Below are 18,961 nucleotides of genomic sequence, written 5' to 3' on the forward strand. Positions count from 1 at the left end.
GCGGTACTAGAGCCCAGAAATACGGCATGCTGTGAAAGTGGCAGTCACGGAAATGGGCACTAGCTGGCGGTACTAGAGCCCAGAAACACGGCATGCTGTGAAATCAGCAGTCACGGAAATGGGCACTAGCTGGCGGTACTAGAGCCCATGGAAAACAGTATGAGGTGAAAGAGTCAGTCACAGAACCAGGTGCTAGATGTTGGTAGTAGAGGCCAGAGCATTGGCATAACAGATGACGCTGTGTGCAACATAGGCACATGACAGAGCATGCATACTGCTACCAACCATGCATGTAACCTGTCTACTCTGGCCAAGGGCAGCAAAAGTCACCAGAAATCCAGGCCTGGTTCATTTTTACGAATGTAAGCCAGTCCACATTTGCAGCGGATAGTCTGGTACGTTGGTCTGTTAGTACATTGCCAGCTGCACTAAAGACGCATTCAGAAATCACACTGGCACCAGGACAAGCCAGGACCTCCAGCGCATACTGGCTAAGCTCGGGCCATGTATCCAACTTGGAGACCCAAAACTTGAAGGGGGCAGATCCATCCTGAAGCACACTGACAGGGATGGAGATGTATTGTGCCACCATGTCACGGTATCATTGCCTCCTAGTGCGTTGCACTGTCTGTGCTGATGGTGCCCAAACTGTTTGCGGGTTCAGAAACCGTTGGAACAGGTTGGGTTTACTGAACCTGTCAGTAGCAGATGTACTGCTTCTGCTACCAACTTCTGAACGGATTCCGCTGGGCCCAGGACGCACTGAGGTGCCTGCTAATGCACGCGCATCACTGCTATGCGGTGGAAAAGAGTACATGAGTGAATTAACCAGTGCGTCTTGGTACTCCTGCATTTTACGCGCCCGGTTCAACGGTGTAATTAGGCTTTGAAGGCTGTCCAGGTAACGTGGATCTAAGAGGGTGGCCACCCAGTAGTCATTTGTGTGGAGAATACGAGCCATGCGTGGGTCGTTTCTCAGACACTGCAGCATGAAGTCACTCATGTGCTGAAGGCTGCCAACTGGCCATGCATCGCTGTCACCAGATGGAGGAATGTGCTCTGGCTGCTCTGCATCACCCCATCCACACATCTGGTGACTACTAGTAGAGCGCTGTGTACTTTCCTCCTCTGGCTCATCCTCATAGTCCTCATCCTCCTCGCTTGCTGTGTCCTGCCTGGACCTTTGTGAGGCACCCACAGAGCTTTGTACCAAACGGGCCGATGAAGATTGCCTGGTTGGTGCAAGTGTCTCATCATACTCCTCCTCCTCCTGAGAAACCTCATCCCTTAGTCCTTTAAGTGATGATTCTATAAGGCATATAAGGGGAATAGTCAGGCAGAGTAGGGCAGCATCCGTGCTCATCATCAGAGTGGAGTCCTCGAAGCACTTCAAAATGGTGCATATGCCATTCATGGATGCCCACTCTGTGGTTGTAAAGTGGGAGGGCTGAGATGTGTGTCGCCTACTTTGCGCCTGATGCAACTGCAACTCCATAATTGCAGGTTGCTGTTCACACAACCTCCGCAGCATATGCAAAGTCGAATTCCACCTGGTGGGGAGATCAACAATGATGCAGTGCTCGGGCAGGCCCAATCTGCGCTGCATGGCTGAAAGGTGCGATGCAGCCATGCTTGAATGCCGCAAATGAGAGCACTCGTATCTGACTTTGTGCAGCAGCTCCTCAAGGTCAGGATAGTTCCTAAGGAAACCCTGCACCACCAAGTTTAGGACATGGGCAAGGCATGGAATGTGAGTCAGACCACCTAGGCCCAGAGCAGCGACCAGGTTTCGGCTGTTGTCACACACCACCATACCTAGCTGGAGGTTGAGCGGCGCAAGCCACATGTCGCTCTGCTCCTTGAGCGTGTTCCACAGCTCGGTGGCAGTGTGGTTAACATCACCCAGATAAACCAATTTCAACACGGCCTGTTGATGTTTGGCCGATGAAGTGCTGAAATCGGTTGTTGTGGTACGTCTGTGTGGAGGCGAGTCTGACGAGGAGTATCAGTAGGAGTCAATTTGTACGGACGAGAGGCCTGCAATCCGTGGAGTTGGCAGGACCCGCACACTTGCACTGACTACTTCAGTTCCAGGCTCAACTACATTTACCCAATGGGCGGAGATGGAAATGTAGCGTCCCTGGCCATGCTGACTGGTCCACGCGTCGGTGGTCAGGTGGACCTTGCTACTAACTGCATTTTGTAGCGCATGCTTGATTTTACGCTCCACATGCTGTTGCAGGGCGGGGACGGCTTGCCTGCTGAAGTAGGAGTGGCTGGGAACGCTGTATTGTGGGATTGCAAACACCAACATATCGATAAAGGCTGGCTTGCTCACCAGCCGGAATGGTAGCATTTCCACTGCAAGCAGTTTGGCAATGCGAGAAATCATGCCCTATGCTCGTGGGTGGTTTGCCGAGTACGGGCACCTTTTCTCCCACACCTGTGTGACAGATGGCTGCACACTGGATTGGGAGTGTGAGGATGCCAGCTATTGGGATGCTGATGCTGACAAAGTACAGACAGTGTGCCGAAGCGTGAGCAGCTGTTTGAGAGCTGGAGGAAGAGGTGGCCGCTGCGGCTGAAGAGGTGGAAGGTGGGGGACCAGCTGCAGGTGGCGAATCATCTTGGGTGTGATGCTGCCACTCCACAGGGTGCCTCTTCCTGACATGCGTCAACATATTGGTGGTATTAAGGTTGCTGATGTTCTTCCCTCTCCGCACAGTTTGTCGACAAAGCTTGCATCTGACTATTGTAACGTCATCTGCAACTTGGTCAAAAAAGGCCCATGCACCACAACTCTTGGGCGCACCCCTTGTGCTCTTTAAAAGAGCCCTGCTCCTAATGGGTGCTGAAGATGAGGGAGCCCTCTTCCTCTCCCATGTTGACTGCCATGCTGCGCCACACCTGCAAGCTCTTCCTCTGAGCTATTCCCACTTGCTTGCTGCCCCTCAGCATGCCATGATGGGTCAAGGACCTTGTCATCCAATACACTTTCATCAGCAGAAACTGGCAGCTGAGTTTCATCATCATCTGCTGACTGGGGTCTGGTCACTGTGGGCACTGGCCCACCCTCCACTTCTTCCTCAGACGCACACAGTGGTTGCACATCTGTGCACACTACCTCTTCTTCAGCTGCAGGAATGCTGTCTGGCTGGCACACAGATTCCAAACCAACAGATTCTGAGAAGAGGATTAAGGTTGGCTCCTGGCCCTCTGAATGTCTTGTCAATTTAGTGGGCGGTGAAGAAGCAGATGGGTGCTGCTCTTCAGTGGCCTGACCCGATGTGGTGGAGAGGTCCTGGGAGGATGCTGCACTCATTGAGGTGGATGCCTCAGCTGCCATCCAACCAACAACGGTTTCTACTTGATCCTCTCTTATCAGCCAATGGCCCTGCGCTCCTAACAAGCTGCGCATAAATGACTGCTGCCAGGTGATAGTAGGTGCTGAGTGACTTGGGCCTGCTGCTTGCTCTGGATGTGCACCATGTCTAACTGCTGATGCACCTCTTCTCTTCTCTTCTCAGCCGCTGCGGGGACATCCCTCACTCCCTGCCTTCTTATCTCTACCGATGGATTCAGAACGGCAAGAAAGTAATTATTAGGGATTAGCGTGCTTATTCCTGTAGGAGTACAAACAGGTATAAGAAACACTAATGGCACTGTATGATGGTGTGTCTGCTACACTTTATTTGAATCTAGTGTGGCCTACACAAAGAGTAACGTGTGTTTGTGGTGTTGGTGTACACGTTACGGTCGGATGTCACAGTGCAGTAAATGACACTGCTGTGATACCAAAAAAAAGGATTCTCCGGGACTGGGCCAGGTGCTGTGTGGCACCAGCCACATAGGTTGTTTGGGCCCTCACAGCACAATCCCTATATAGTGTTTAACTTTAACCTCAATAGATGCTCTGAGGTAAAGTAACACTTAGAGGGGCACTGAGAGTGTATTTACTGGTGAAAAATTTGGGGGTGCGCGATAGAACAGGCCACACTAGGGGTCCTGCAGTCTGATGTGACTACAAAATACAAAAGTAATTCACTGCACTCAAAAAAGAGGTACTTTGCAATCAAATTGTGAATTTATTCAGAGTATCCAATCCAATAAAAATTGTGCCAACACCAGAGTTTGTACAAAATACCCGACGTTTCGATCCTCCCGGATCTTATTCATAGGGTACACTTAGTACATAGAATAATAAACTTAAGGCACGTTGGAAAGGATGACAGATCCCCATAAGTTTGTCCCAGGCACTGGTATGCTTGATTAAAGTTGTATTATCACTGCTGGATAGAAAAACCCATGGGTGGTCCTTATAAGTGGAGCATTTTGACCTCAGGTTGTGGGGGCGATCGCATAGTGTAGCTTGCCTATGGGGTCCTCCGTATAGGGTATGAGAAATACAGCGAAGGCGGCAGTCAAAAATTGCTATCCACCTGTGGGGTCCTCCATATAGGGTATGAGAAATAGAGTTAGGGTGGCAGTCAAATATTGTTGTCCACCTGTGGGGCAGCCCCACACTGCAGCCAAGACAGGGCACGGGAGCGCCGTCTCTACCGGTCAGATTTTCCCAAATCCCCCAGGTGGACAACAATATTTGACTGCCACCCTAACTCTATTCTAAGTGTACCCTATGAATAAGATCCGGGAGGATCGAAACGTCGGGTATTTTGTACAAATTGTTGTGTTGGCACAATTTTTATTGGATTGGACACTCTGAATAAATTCACAATTTGATTGCAAAGTACCTCTTTTTTGAGTGCAGTGAATTACTTTTGTATTTACGTATTTGGGGCCCTCGTTGGTCCAATTCACTAGCACCTATCTCTATAGACCCTGAGTGCACACCATACCAACTTTGGCTTTTGATGTGACTACAAAGACTGACCTAGTGGGTGCAGCACTCCACAAAAAATAGCACACAGGTGGCTTACACAGTGGAGGTTACTAACTGAGCAAAGCGCACCAGGGAACAGGGGGGTGGTTTGGGTCCCTCACAGCACAATCCCTATATAGTGTTTAACTTTAACCTCAATAGATGCTGTGAGGTAAAGTTACACTTATAGGGGCACTGAGAGTGAATTTACTGATGAAAAATTTGGGGGTGCACGATAGAACAGGCCGCACTAGGGCTCCTGCAGTCTGATGTGACTACAAAGACTGACCTAGTGGGTGCTGCAGTCCCCAAAAAAAGCACACAGCGGAGGTGACTAAATTGTGCAAAGCGCATCCGAGCACCAGGAAAATTGAGAGATAAATGAGGGTAAGGGATTTGGGGGGAGGTTCAGGGGGGAACCCCTCACTGAAAAATCCCTATACAGCGTTCACCAAAATGTACTGGATGGTGAAGCTACACTTTTAGGAAAAAATAGGGGAAGGGGATTTAAGGGATGAAAAGAAAAGGCTGTGAAAAGGCAGTGAGACACACACCACACAGTGCTGCAGCAAGAGGAGCTGCAGCAGCTGCAGTGAATGTGCACACAGGGGCTGCTACAGTCGCTGAAAAACAGTTTCTAGCGCTATTAGATCCGAGATCACTCCCTATCTCCAACAGCAACCTATCCCTATCTACTTTCACAGTAGAGTGAGGCTAAAATGGCAGGCGCAGCCTTTTAAACTGCCTGATCACACCATCCAGCCAGCCAATCACAGCGCAGCCCCTAGCTAGCAAGTTTGGACGACTCCTACCAAACTTAGGGGAGTTACACAATGTTGTCAGCAATTCTTCAGCTCCTGTTTGGCTCCACGGAGCGCTCAGAGGCTGAAGGATTATGGGATTTCCGATTTCCGATGTGAAAAAATATCGGATTTACGATATTTCAATATCGGAAAGCTCATCCCTAATCAGAACACCACCACATGTAGGTGACCGAAATAGTGATGCTAATAACGGCATCGTCAGCGCTTACCATCTTAGTGGCCAGTTCAAAACTGTGCAGAAGTGGATTTCCACCATGTCGGTACATCACAAATCAAACAGTTAACCGGTAGGCTGAAAGAATTCTGTAGGGATGCAAATCGATGACCTGCAGGGTGCGAACGGCAGAAGTGAGCACACAGCGACCATGCTTTCTGTGATAGCGCATCCAGACAGGGATAGTGACAGGGAAAATTGCTTTACCACCAGGTTGAAGATGCGAGCTATGCAAGGCACATGTGTGAGATTGCCCCTGCGTAGGGCCGCAACCAGGTTTGCACCATTATCACACACTGCCTTCACTGGCTCCAAGGTCAGTGGAGACAGCCATTGCTCAAACTTGGTCTGAATAGCTGTCCACAACTCTTGAGTTGTGTGACTGCGATCTCCAAGGCATATTAATTTAACCAGTCCCTGGTTGTAGTGAGCCCTGACTGCTCAGTATGAAGGTAGGGAAGATTCTCTCTGCAGTGTTGGAATGTGTGTCTCATTAAGGGAGAGGTTCAGGGTGCAGATAGGTTCTTTAGAGGAGGTGGATGAGGCAAAAGCAATGGAGGAAGTGTTAGATACAGAGGTTTGTCCCGCAAGCCTTGGGGATTCCAAGACTTGTGGAGCAGCCCCTATCCCGCCTGCCCCCACAGCCACCAGAGTCACCCGGTGCTCAGTCAGCGATATGTAAAGCCCTTGGCCATGTTTGCTCATCCAGGTGTCAATGGTGAAATGCATTCTGGAAGACATACCGTATATACTCACATATAAGCCGAGATTTTCAGCCCATATTTTTGGGCTGAAAGTCCCCCTCTCGGCTTATATGCGAGTCATATACGCCAGGGGGTTGGTGGGGGAGGGGGAGCGGGGGTGTCAGATCATACTGACCCTCCCGGCGCATCTCTGCAGCCCCCCTGCTTGTCCCACAGTCTCTGGCGCCTGCCTTCAGCGATCACATGGTACCGCTCATTAAAGACATGAATATACGCATATTCATGTCTTTAATGAGCGTTATCACGTGATCACTGAAGGCAGGCGCCAGAGACGGTGGGAGAATGGGGCTGCAGAGACGCACTGGGGGGGTGAGTATATGCGATATTCACCGGTCCCTATTCCCACGCTGCGTGCCACTGCCTGCCGTGTCTTCTGTCAGTGATATTCAGGTCAGACGGCATGGTGACATGGTTAGTGCGCGCTGCGCCCTCTGCTGCCTGAACGTCACTGACAGACGCTGTGGCAGACAGTAGCGAGCAGCATTAGAACGGGGACAGGTGAATATCTCAGGTGCCGGGTCCTGAGCCAGCAGCGACGGAGAGGTGAGTATGTCATTTTTTTATTTGCAGCAACAGCAGTGGCATATGGGGATTATTCTATGGAGCATCTTATGGGCCATAATGTATAGAGCATCTTATGGGGGCCTATTCTATGGAGCATCTTATGGGGGCCTATTCTATGGAGCATCTTATGGGGGCATAATCTATGGAGCATCTTATGGGGGCATAAACTATGGGGCATATTATGGGGGCCTATTCTATGGAGCATCTTATGGGGGCGTATTCTATGGAGCATCTTATGGGGGCCTATTCTATGGAGCATCTTATGGGGGCATATTCTATGGAGCATCTTAGGGGGGCCTATTCTATGGAGCATCTTATGGGGGCATATTCTATGGAGCATCTTATGCTGGCATATTCTATGGAGCATCTTATGGGGCAGCATATGGGGCCTATTCTATGGAGCATATGGGGCATATTCTATGGAGCATCTTATGGGGCAGCATATTCTATGGAGCATCTTATGGGGCTATTATTAACCTTTATGGAGCATTATATGGGGTGTATTTTGTATGGAGCATCTTATGGGGCCATAGCCTTTATGGAGCAGCATATGGGGCATATTATTCTATGGAGCATCTTATGGGGCCATTATTAACCTTTGTGCAGCATTATATGGGGTGTATTTTGTATGGAGCATCTTATGGGGCCATCATGAACTGTATGGAGCATTATATGGGGCTCCTGATTCAATATGGATATTCAAAAACATTTACCCTACTGATGTCTCAATTAATTTTGCTTTTATTAGTATCTATTTTCATTTTTGAAATTTACCAGTAGCTGCTGCATTTTCCACCCTAGGCTTATTCGCGAGTCAACAAATTTTCCCAGTTTTTTGTGGCAAAATTAGGGGGGTCGGCATAAACATGAGTATATACGGTAGATTTTTTAAAAGAATGGGTGATGTTGTCTGCAACATTCTGGTGTAGCACAGGCACAGCTTTTTTTTAGTAAAGTAATGGTGACTGTTCACCTGGTACTGAGGGACTTTGACGGCCATCTTCTTCCTGAAACCATCTCTATCCACCAGGCGGAAAGGTAGCATTTCTGTGGTCAACAGATTGGAGATGGTGGAGTTCAATCTCTTAGCTTGGACATATGTAGGAGGAAACATTATTTTATCTGGCCACAACTGTGGAGTGAGTGCTGGCTGCTGTGTTAAGAGAGGGTGAAATAGGATGAACACGACAAACTGCTAGACTGTGAGTGTGTTGCAGGTGGAGATGTTATGGTGGATTGAGAAAGACGTGATGTGCTCGATGTCTGAGATCAGTCAAAAACAGCAGGCATGTCCACTTCCATAACAGGCTCTCACTCGCACCACTGTAGCAGGTAAACAAAAAATGGAGTTCTGCCTACAGAGACCTATGCGAGAACACTTGTCACGTTGATGGAGGAGAAAGAAGGAGCAGATGTGGTTGATGGTGCAGCTGGAGGTTGGCAAGGCCTGCTAGTCTGGATATTAGAGCAGTGAGATTCCCAGATTAAAGCATGTTGATTGAACATTTGCTGGTTCATGCATGTAGTTGACAAATTATTGCAATTTTTGCCTCTAATGAGTCGTTTTTTAGCAGATAACATGAGTTGGGTAATCCTTTGTGGTCTCAAAAAAGGCCCAGGCTAGACAGCCTTTGCGGCCCCTGTGAACTGCAGACTTGTGACCGCTGCTTTCCACAGCCAGAGTTGTAGCTGAGGATGCAGTGCTTGTTGTGGTCGCATCACTCTGTGTCTGTGCGGGAAGAAGAAACATAACCTGCTGCTCAGCTGTGTATCTCTTTGTTCACACCAAGTGGGTCTAAAACCTCATCCTCATCTTCTCTGTTCTGAGAGTTACCCTCCTACTCTTCATGCCCTGACCACACAGTACAGTCCACTTGCGCCTCAGATATCTTATTCTCATCAGGATCACCTGAACCCCCGAATGTTAAGTTCTGGTGACAAGGGTCAGGATTCTACCCGGACCCCTGGCCATCTATGCAGATGCTTTCCTCAGGATTCTGTGAATCTTTGGAGCAGAACTCTGATGACCATATAATAGAATGTGTGAACAGCTCTGCAGAGTCACCCATCTTTGGTTCACCACAATCAGTTGGCCGGTTGGAGAGTTGTTTTGTGGGCAAAAACAAGGGTAATTGAGGTGCCACCTCTAAAGATTGTACTGTGTGTGATGTCAAGGTGGAGGAAGAGGAAAAGCCACTTGATGCAGTGCTTGCCATCCACAGGAGCATGTGCTCTTTACGGCTCTCATCTACAAGGTGTACTGCTTTGCGCCTGCCAAAGAAAGGGAGTGGAGTAGCCCATCCAGTAAAAGATGTTGTCACTTGTCTTTGAATAGGACAAGACGGTGTTTGTTCAGTTGAGCTTTCATTCACATTAACATCTAACCCACGTACATGTCAAACACCAAGTCTATTCCCCCTTCCACCACGACCTTGCTTTTCCCCACTCCTGTTGGATGTACCCTTCCCCTATTTTAACCAGCAGTTTCACAGTTTTCTCTAGACCCATTCCTGTCTGTCACCTGTCACTAAATTAACTATCAGTAGTTATTTTCTGATAGTGTGCCTGCACAATATTAGCCCAAATGATTTTGATTATAAAATGGGACCTGGTGCCTGCAGAACAATTTTAGTCCCAACGATTTTAATTAGTGTTAGCACCATGCTAGAGTCCTGCTCTGACAGGCAGGGTCTCCGGTGTGTCACTTCACTCACCCACACTGCGGTTGGTTCTTCCCTTCCCCATGCTTTGCATGCTCCCAGCAGAGCTTCCAGCCAGACTTCCAGCCATGTCCTTAGGGCACGCCTGCGTGCGCTCCTGCCCTTTTAGAGGGCTAGCGCGTGCACTTGCTATTTCCTTCCAAGCCAATGGCTGAGAGACATTATGCATATATTGCTTCTTCCCCACTGGGGAGGTGCCTGAGCAACCTTCTAGTTTTTCAGTCTATGTTGTGTAAGGTTGCATACCAGTACCTGCTGCACTTCGGTACAGATCCTGCCTGCTGCACTCTTGTGCAAATCCTGCCTGCTGCACTCTGGTGCAGATCCTGCCTGCTGAACACGGGTGCAGATCCTGCCTGCTGCACCCTGGTGCAAATCCTGCCTGCTGCCCACTGGTGCAGATTCTGACTGCTGCACTCTGACACGAATTCTGGCTGCTGCACTCTGATACGAACTCTGTCTGCTGCACTCTGATACGAACTCTGCCTACTGCACTCTGATATAAACGCTGACTGCTGCTCTATCCAGTCTGTCCTTCTGGGTCCATTGGTCTGTCCTGGAGTGGCACCTGGAGTTCATTGCGAGCCAAGTCTAACCTCACCATCAGAGGCTCTAGTGAACAGTCTGGTGCTCGCTTAGTCACATCCCTCCAGGCTCTCCGTGGCCCGTGACACAGTGGTTCCACTAACCATGTCTGTGACAATTAGGAAATGTAGACTCCTGCCTGCACACCAATAATAGCCCAAAAGAATTTGATTAGGAAGTGGGTGATGGCCTGTACTCCAATATTAGCCCAAATGATTTTGATAAGTAAATGGGGCCTGCACCCCAAGATTTTATTAGGAAATGGGGCTAGGTGCCTACACCCTTATATTAGTCCTAATAATTTTGATTAGGAAATGGGGCCTCCTGCCTGCACCCCAATATTTGCCCTAATGATTTTGATTAGAAGTTGGGGCCTCCTTTCTGCACCTCAATATTAGTCCAAACAATAGGAAATGGTGCCTGTACCCCAATATTAGCCAAAATAATTTGGATTAGGAAATGGGGCTGGGTGCCTGCAACTGAATATTAGTCCAAACTATTTTGGTTTATTAGTCCAAACTATGTGGATAAGGAACGCCTGATGCCTGTGTGAGCAGGTTGTGGGATGCAGTGTCAGACAGAAGGCAGAGCAAGGGTTAATAACTTTACTTGAACAGGGAATACTCCATACAGGGAGGTAAATGGTTAACAGGGGCAAAAGCAGTTCAAAGTATAAGCAATATGCAGAGTTAAAGAACAGCAGAAAGGGTATCACAGTTCTTTTTAGGCCACTTATCCTGTCAGATGTTCCCCAGGATGGGATGAATCACGAGCAGGAGGTGATGTCTACAATGGCCGGCGGAGTACTGGTCTGGTGGGGGTCCTGGAATTAATGCGGATTCGTCTTCTTGCAGCAGCGGTCGGTCTCCTGTACCTTCCACTGCCCCTAGTCCATATACTGATGTGGCCGGGAGAGTGGGGGCCACCATGCTGTCTGCGCCCACCGTAGTCTGACGGATATACACTGGGGAATCAGGGCGTGAATAATGGTCCCGCACCCGGTCTCTATTGGGCGGCATACGCACAGTACTCACAGGCTCGGATCGTCTGGCACCTCGCTTCGTGGTCACCGACAGGCACACTGCATGTCTCTCCTCACAGTCTCTGCCAGCTGCGGTGGTGTCAGTGCTTGAGCGTGGGCCTGTGCTGTATGGTTGCTTTGGGGCCAGAGCCCTAACTGGTCCCTACTGTGCACTGTCTGTTCCCGCCAAGTATGCCTGTTTCCGCGCACACTGAAGCTGTACCCCCTTAACTATGCCCCCTGCTTGCGCATGCAAGGATTGGTCCAGTCCCTTAAGCTTTTCCCAGGAGAACAGAGGAAACAGCCCCGACAGTTCCGGAACCGGCACAGAACAGGTACCCATGGTACGGTTCTTCTTCTTATACCTGCAACCCAATAATAGCCAAAACGATTTTGTTACCTACTTAGTCCTGACTGCAACACAGTATTAGCCCAAATAATTTGGATTAGGAAATGTGGACTCCTGCCTGCCTAACACTATTACCACAAACTAGTTAGATGCTGAAAGGATCAGGTTCCTATCTAACTTTATGACAACTTGCAGCAGCATCTCTGCACTGTTAAACTGTCAAAATGACCCCAGGGAAAAAACATTTCTGCTTTGTATATAGAGAGGGATATGTGACTTAAGCAACCAATGACAGAAGCCCTTGCATATGAACGGTGTGGATGCTTTCTGCCCCATGATTGACTGCCATAATTATACACACATTAAGCTAATTTTAAAAAAATTGCACTCTGCAGCTCCACTGACCTATACACCCCCCCCACTCATCATACAGCACCACTGTCCTAGCCAAAGACCTAACAAAGCATTAGTAGAAACGCAACTATTTACCAAACTGTGACCGAGTTTTACCAACTTTGTGGAAAAGTGCTTGGGAATCTGAACACGAATCCGAATGTGCTACATTCATGCCAAATTTGAAACTTTTTTATGTTTTCCAAAAAAGTTCGCTCATCTCTGCTGTCTACCCTGTATTTCTCATCTAATACTGGAAATACCAGGGATGCTAAGGTAAGAAGAGGCCACTCACAGTGTTGTCCATCATGATGTTCTGTTCTAACACTGGAAATAGTAGGAGTACTGAAGTAAGAAGAAGTAGCTAACACTGCTGTCCACCATTTCTTTCTGATCTAATACTAGACATAGCAGGGGTGCTGGGATAAGAACCCATTCTTTGCTATATAAAACTGTTAATACTGTGGGTGCTGAGGTAAAAGTAGGCCACTCAAACTGTTATTCATCCTGTTATTCTGACCTAATACTGGAGATACCAGGAATGCTGAGGTAAGAAGAGGCTGCTCACACTGCTGTCCACTCTATCTGGCTGATGTAATACTGGAAGCACAAAGGGTGCTATGCTACAAAAACGCCTCTCACACTGCAGCCCAATTTATCTTTCTGACCTAATACCCCTACTTAAAATGGAATCTGCCCCAAAAAGGAAATGAGAACATATGACAATTGATATACTTTCTGAAGAGGGAAGTTCCTTGATTTAGACTGAAAGTGTAGAATAATGTTGAACTGCCTATAGAAGGCAATCACACAGGAAAGAAGAGGCATTGGAGACAGTTACAGTATATTGGATATTTAGATTAGGAGAAGGCAGCAGAATAGTGGAGCTGAGGTCATGCTGCATCATTAGTCAAATATTAGTGTTAAAAATGAAACAAAACAGAAACATTACAGGTCCAGTCAGGCAACGGAGTAGATAATGCCACAGAGTACTCTTACCAAAATTGTAGGCCTTAGAAAAACATTTCTGAGCCTTCTGCTTCACTAACAAATTATGTTTACCCATGAATGTTAAGGTCATCCATGACTTTGGTGTGCACATAGCTGGACTTCATACCAATGTAGAAATGCTTATAAAGATCCTTTTAGCATCTTGTTGGGAGTGAATGAAATCATATTTACCAGCTATCTGTTTTACCTATTTTTGTTGATTTAATAATTATTCATTGAAGAAATTGGAAAAATGTTAATTAACGTAAATTTAGCTAATTGGACTGTTAATTGTTGTCAATTAAACAGCTCATTAATCTAAGGCCAATGTAATTGGTTTTTTCCCTTTATTCTCTTTGTCATGTGGAATTAGAAAGTGTAATTCAAATTAATAATTATTTAATTGGTATGTAATCTTATGAACTGGAAGCATGAATACATATGGCTTATCCATTTTGCCATTCATTATCTAATTGAGTGCTACACATTTCAATGAACACTCTACAAACAGGATTTGATACACACATAAGACAACAGTCTTGGGTCTTGTTTAATAAGTTGGGATATCGATGTGCTTATGTTACCTGCCTTTTATTGATGGACACTTGTTCTCTAAAGGCTGCCACACAACTGTCTTTGAAACATCTTTGTTTTTCTCCAGATTTTCCTTTAGCTCCTCATGTTACATGGAAATATTTGCAAGAAAACGCTGATTTACTAGCTGATAGTTTTGGTAATTCCTGTTAATTTTAGAACTTCACCTATATTTATGACAGTATGTAATGTTTACAGCTCTTTGGAACCTCTGACTTGAACAGAGCCATAATTTGGATCCTATCGTTTTCCTTGAGGCCTTTATTTACATCCCTGTGCTGTCGACAGAAAAAAATGTCATGTTCCATTGTAAACTATAATAATAATTTTACTTCTATAGTGCCAACATATTCGGCAGCACTTTACATTATAGAGTACTTAGACAGACAATATACATTACAGCATAACAAACACATAGATCAAAACAGATACCAAAAGGAATGAGGGCCCTGCTCGCAAGCTTACAATCTATAAGGAAAAAGGGGAGACACGAAAGGTGGATAGTAGCAATTGCTTTCGTTGTTCGGACCAGCCATAGTGTAAGAATCGGGTGTTCATGTAATGCTGCATGAACCGTTTATCAGCCTAAGTATGTAACAGTACAGATGCAGAAGGCTATTAAATGCATAAAACATGTGAGAACTAGAGTTGAGCGAAACAGGTCAGTCAGATTCAAAAATCGCCGACTGTCGCCAAAGTCAGGTTTCGCCGAAACCTGACCCTAGTGTGAGGTCGGGCATGAGGTCGCCGATCAGCGCGCCAAAGTCGCATTTCAAATAATGCTTTCAGCGCCTTTTCTCACCCAATGATGGAGGACGCATACTGTGGGCAACGCGATGACATGCGCAGCGGCCAGCACCATCTTAGAGAAGGACATTGAAGTGATTGGCTGGCTTTGTGTGGCGTCACAGGGGGTATAAAAGGCTGTGAACGCCGACCGCCATCTTACTTCTGCTGATCTTAGCATAGGGAGAGGTGCTGCTGCTGATTCTCAACAGGGAGAGCGTTAGGCAGGGAAGAAGAAAAAAAAACTCCTTCTGCTGATAGCTAGAGTTGAGCGACTTTGGTCGGATCGGGTTTCATGAAACAAAATTTGTTTCAGATGAAACTCGTCCGACTAGGGCAAAAAAAGTCGGAGTTTCGTCTGAAACCCGACCCCAATGCAAGTCAATGGGAAATGAAAGTCGGCATTGAGCGGATGACACCAAAGTCACTCAACTCTACTGATAGCGCTTTTCACTGTACAGTTAGTGTGCAGTGAAAGGGGAGGATTTTTGTTGTGCTGGTGGTGATTAGGCTGCCTTTTAATGCTACCTGCTAGCTGCATTGCTGTGTGCACACTGCTGTTCAAACTGCTTTTTTCAAAGCACTCCAAATTTTATTATTTTATCCTGGTGAGTTACTGAGCGTTCATTTTTTCACACACCGTCTAGCGGTGTACGCTCCTCACACACTATCATGTACCGGCTGGTATCACGGACAAATAGAAGCTACCTGTGTGTGACTCTGGAAAAAAAAAAGAGTAGTTTGTCCTTTTTTTTACACCTACACCTTAGAGTCGTGTCCATTTTTCAAAAAGTTTCGTATGTCTGCTGTTTGATTACAGTCAAAACTAAACAGAGACAGCATGTGTCAGTCCGTATACAAATACACTTAGCTTGACAATTTTAGATACACACACCGTTCAGCGGTGTACGCTCCTCACACACTACCGTGTATTCTGGCTGGTATCGCGGACAAATAGAAGCTACCTGTGTGTGACTCTGGAAAAAAAAAGAGAAGAGTTTGTCCGTTTTTCCAGACCTACACCTTAGAGTCATGTCCGTTTTTCAAACAGCTCCGTATATCTGCTGGTTGGATTACGGTCCAATACATACTGTGAGAGCGTCTGTGAGTAACATAATACATACGTTGATTAAATTTGTTTAATACACCTTACACAGCTTAACGCTCCTCATACAGTACCATCTCTCTGCTGGTATTTTTGGTACATTTTCTCAAACATGAGGAAGTATGGTGGAAGAGTCAGCGGACCTGGCCAGGGGGACGCAGCTGGTACTGATGGTGGTGGTGCATCGGCTGGTTCTTGAAAAAGCACAATAGCAGCTAAGGCAGGAGGTGTTGACCCTGCATCATCCTCTGGCCCAAGAAGATCTGTAAGGTTGCCTTTTCTTGGAATTGGAAAACAGCTTTTAAAGCCGGAGCATCAGTAGCAGGTTTTGGCGTACATTGCCGAAACAGCCACCAGCTCTATTGCCTCCTCTTCTGAACGGTCGAAAACTGCAAGCATGGAGTCATCAGTGCAGGGTTCTGGTCATAAAAAACTCCTTTCCTTGTGTCCTTCACCACCCACCAAAAGTTACGAATGCGGCAGCCCACACTTCAGATTACTCTATGGAGCTCTTTTCACATACCATGCCTGGGTTATCCAGTCAAATCCAGAATTCCCCAGTCCAAGATGAATCTTACATGGAGTGCACTGATGCACAGCCACTGCTAGATGATTCTGCTGGTACATTGACCCACAGCACTACATTGCCCTCACAGTCTATTGAGCCAGAATCTGACCCAGATGAAACCCAGGTGCCCCTTCCTGCATACCATACCATCTGTCACGGTCACGTGTGTCTTGACGCAGCGAGTACCGCAAGGCGAACCCATGACACGCGTGACCCTGGATACACCGCCTCCAGTAGGGCGAATTTAAATAATAAAACATGCAGCTGGATACACCACCTCCAACTGGCGAATTTAGATATTACACGTATATATACAAAACTCTGGAAACACCGCCTCCAGTAAGGTGAATTTAAATAATAAAGGGAAAACCTGGGTAACAATAACAATGGTGGGCCCTGCGATAGGGAATAGGGATGTGGAGACCTCCTGTACTCCACTGAGCCAGTGTCCCTGCACTCCTAATGTTCCCTATGCTGGTTCCGCACCGGGCGATGCACAGGAATCTTAAAACCCTGACTCACCCTGACCTTAAACCCTCACTAGGGAATTGGTCGGTGCGGAAACTAATCCCACCACTGCACTAAACACACACAAGGAAAAATGACAATACAGGGGGAGCACCACTTAGCTTTGCTCTGTTGCGTACGCTCCTTGCAACAGAGCCCACCACCTGCGTGTATCTTCTCCTTCAACCGGATCCGTCACCATAACTGGATCCATCACCATAGTGCAGCCTTGGAGCAGAGTCCACCACCAGTTGCAGCTGCCCAGTAAACAGAGTCCCAAAGATGAATCCAGCTTCTGCCAAAAAGTCCAGCATGCTTGAGTCCAACTTTTCTGCTCATAAGTCCAGCATGCTTGAGTCCAGTTCTCAGCAACCAAGTCCAGCATGCTGAGTGCAACTCTCACCATAGTCGCAACCCCACCAAGCCATGCAAGCACTTCCTGCTGACACCATAAACTGCGACTCCACCACGCCATGCCAGCCCTTCCAGCAGACACCAATGTTGAACTACACCAATCCATGCCAGCACTCCCTGCAGAATCCATAGCTGACTCAACCCCTCTGGCTGGGCTGCCCAGGACTCCTGTTCAGCTCCATCTTTCACCCAGCTTACTTGTAAATGACTAACTCTCAATATCACCAACAGTGATTGAACACACCTGACACTCTTTTGTAGAGCATCAAACCTGATTTATAATTACGTGCACTTAACCAAAGAAACTAAAGTGTAATACCACTCACCACCACCAGGGCAACTTAGAACAAACGACACCATGTGTAATAATTCTAATGGCCACCGGGGGCAATCAACCCACTTTGCCACCAAGCCAAAGGAAAAAAAGTTCACTTTGTCTATTTGCTTGTCAGATCCACCTTGGATCATGACAGTACCCCCTCCTTAATGAGGGGCCTCTGGACCCTCAAGACCACTCCTCATAAGGAAACACCTACAGCGGGGACGCCCAGATCCTGGGTTCACCTCACCACCTGAAACTTCAGGTTTATGACAAACGCACCGCTGGTATTGGCAATACATGTTCTGGAGGCACCACTCATCTCCTCTGCGCCGACCTGGGGAACGAGTTTATGTATGTGTATGTTTGCTATGAGCTGATCAGACTCCACCACACACTTCCACAAGATGTTTTTTGGTGGCCACCCATACATGCTCGTTCACGCACAGGTCCGAACCTGAACGTTTATTGCCACAAATTCGTTTGTCATATTTGGTGAACTCATTCTGGACTCAACAACAGAGGCGTCCCCCTGTGTCACGACACTCACACCCCTGCTATTCACCAAGGGACACCACCCTCTAACCCTTTCCCCATGAGGTCTGCCTCCCAGGGTTGGTTAATGGCGAGGGTTGAGACTTCTCCCTACCTACCCCACAGCGCACCTGCTGCTCACACCTGGAGGCGAAGGGGACAGGAATATGGAGGAAATATACACTCGCTGGTCGCCTTCCTCCAAACGACCAGGAGGGGGCGGCCTCTTCGGTGGTATAGAAGATTTGGCGTCAGCCCCGCGGACTATAACACCAGTCTGCTCACTACAGGGACGTAACCCTTCACCTCGGGGAACCCCAGACAGCACCATGGGACACCAATTCCACCCACCTGTCTGGTTACGTCCGACTGTAAGAACAAGTCCCGCTCCCCAGCAGCGACTCTAGGGGGCACTTTGCCAGAGCCGCAGGACTATGGAGGAAAAATACACTCTCTGGTTGCCTCCACACGACCAGGAGGGGGCGGCTTCTTCAATGGTATGGAAGATTTGGCATGAGCCCCGCGGACTATACACCAGTCTGCTCACTACAGGGACGTACTCCTTCACCTCGGGGAACCCCAGACAGCACCATGGGGATCACCAACTCCACCCACCTGTCTGGGTGCGTCCGCCTGTATGAACAAGTCCCGCTCCCCAGCAGCGACTAGGGGCTTTTTGCCAGACCGCAGCCACCATTTGATTTTCTGGTGAAGCCAAAGGAAAGGCCCCAGACCCTGAATACTACTGCCGCAGCGGCTCTAACACACCATGCTGCTCCTCACTCACCTCAGTGAGGCCCGACAGCAATTATTCACAGGTCTCCACATGGC

The sequence above is a fragment of the Dendrobates tinctorius genome, unplaced genomic scaffold (genome assembly GCF_039654945.1).
Source record: "Dendrobates tinctorius isolate UK_male_01 unplaced genomic scaffold, ASM3965494v1 ptg000089l, whole genome shotgun sequence".
Classification (NCBI taxonomy): domain Eukaryota; kingdom Metazoa; phylum Chordata; class Amphibia; order Anura; family Dendrobatidae; genus Dendrobates; species Dendrobates tinctorius.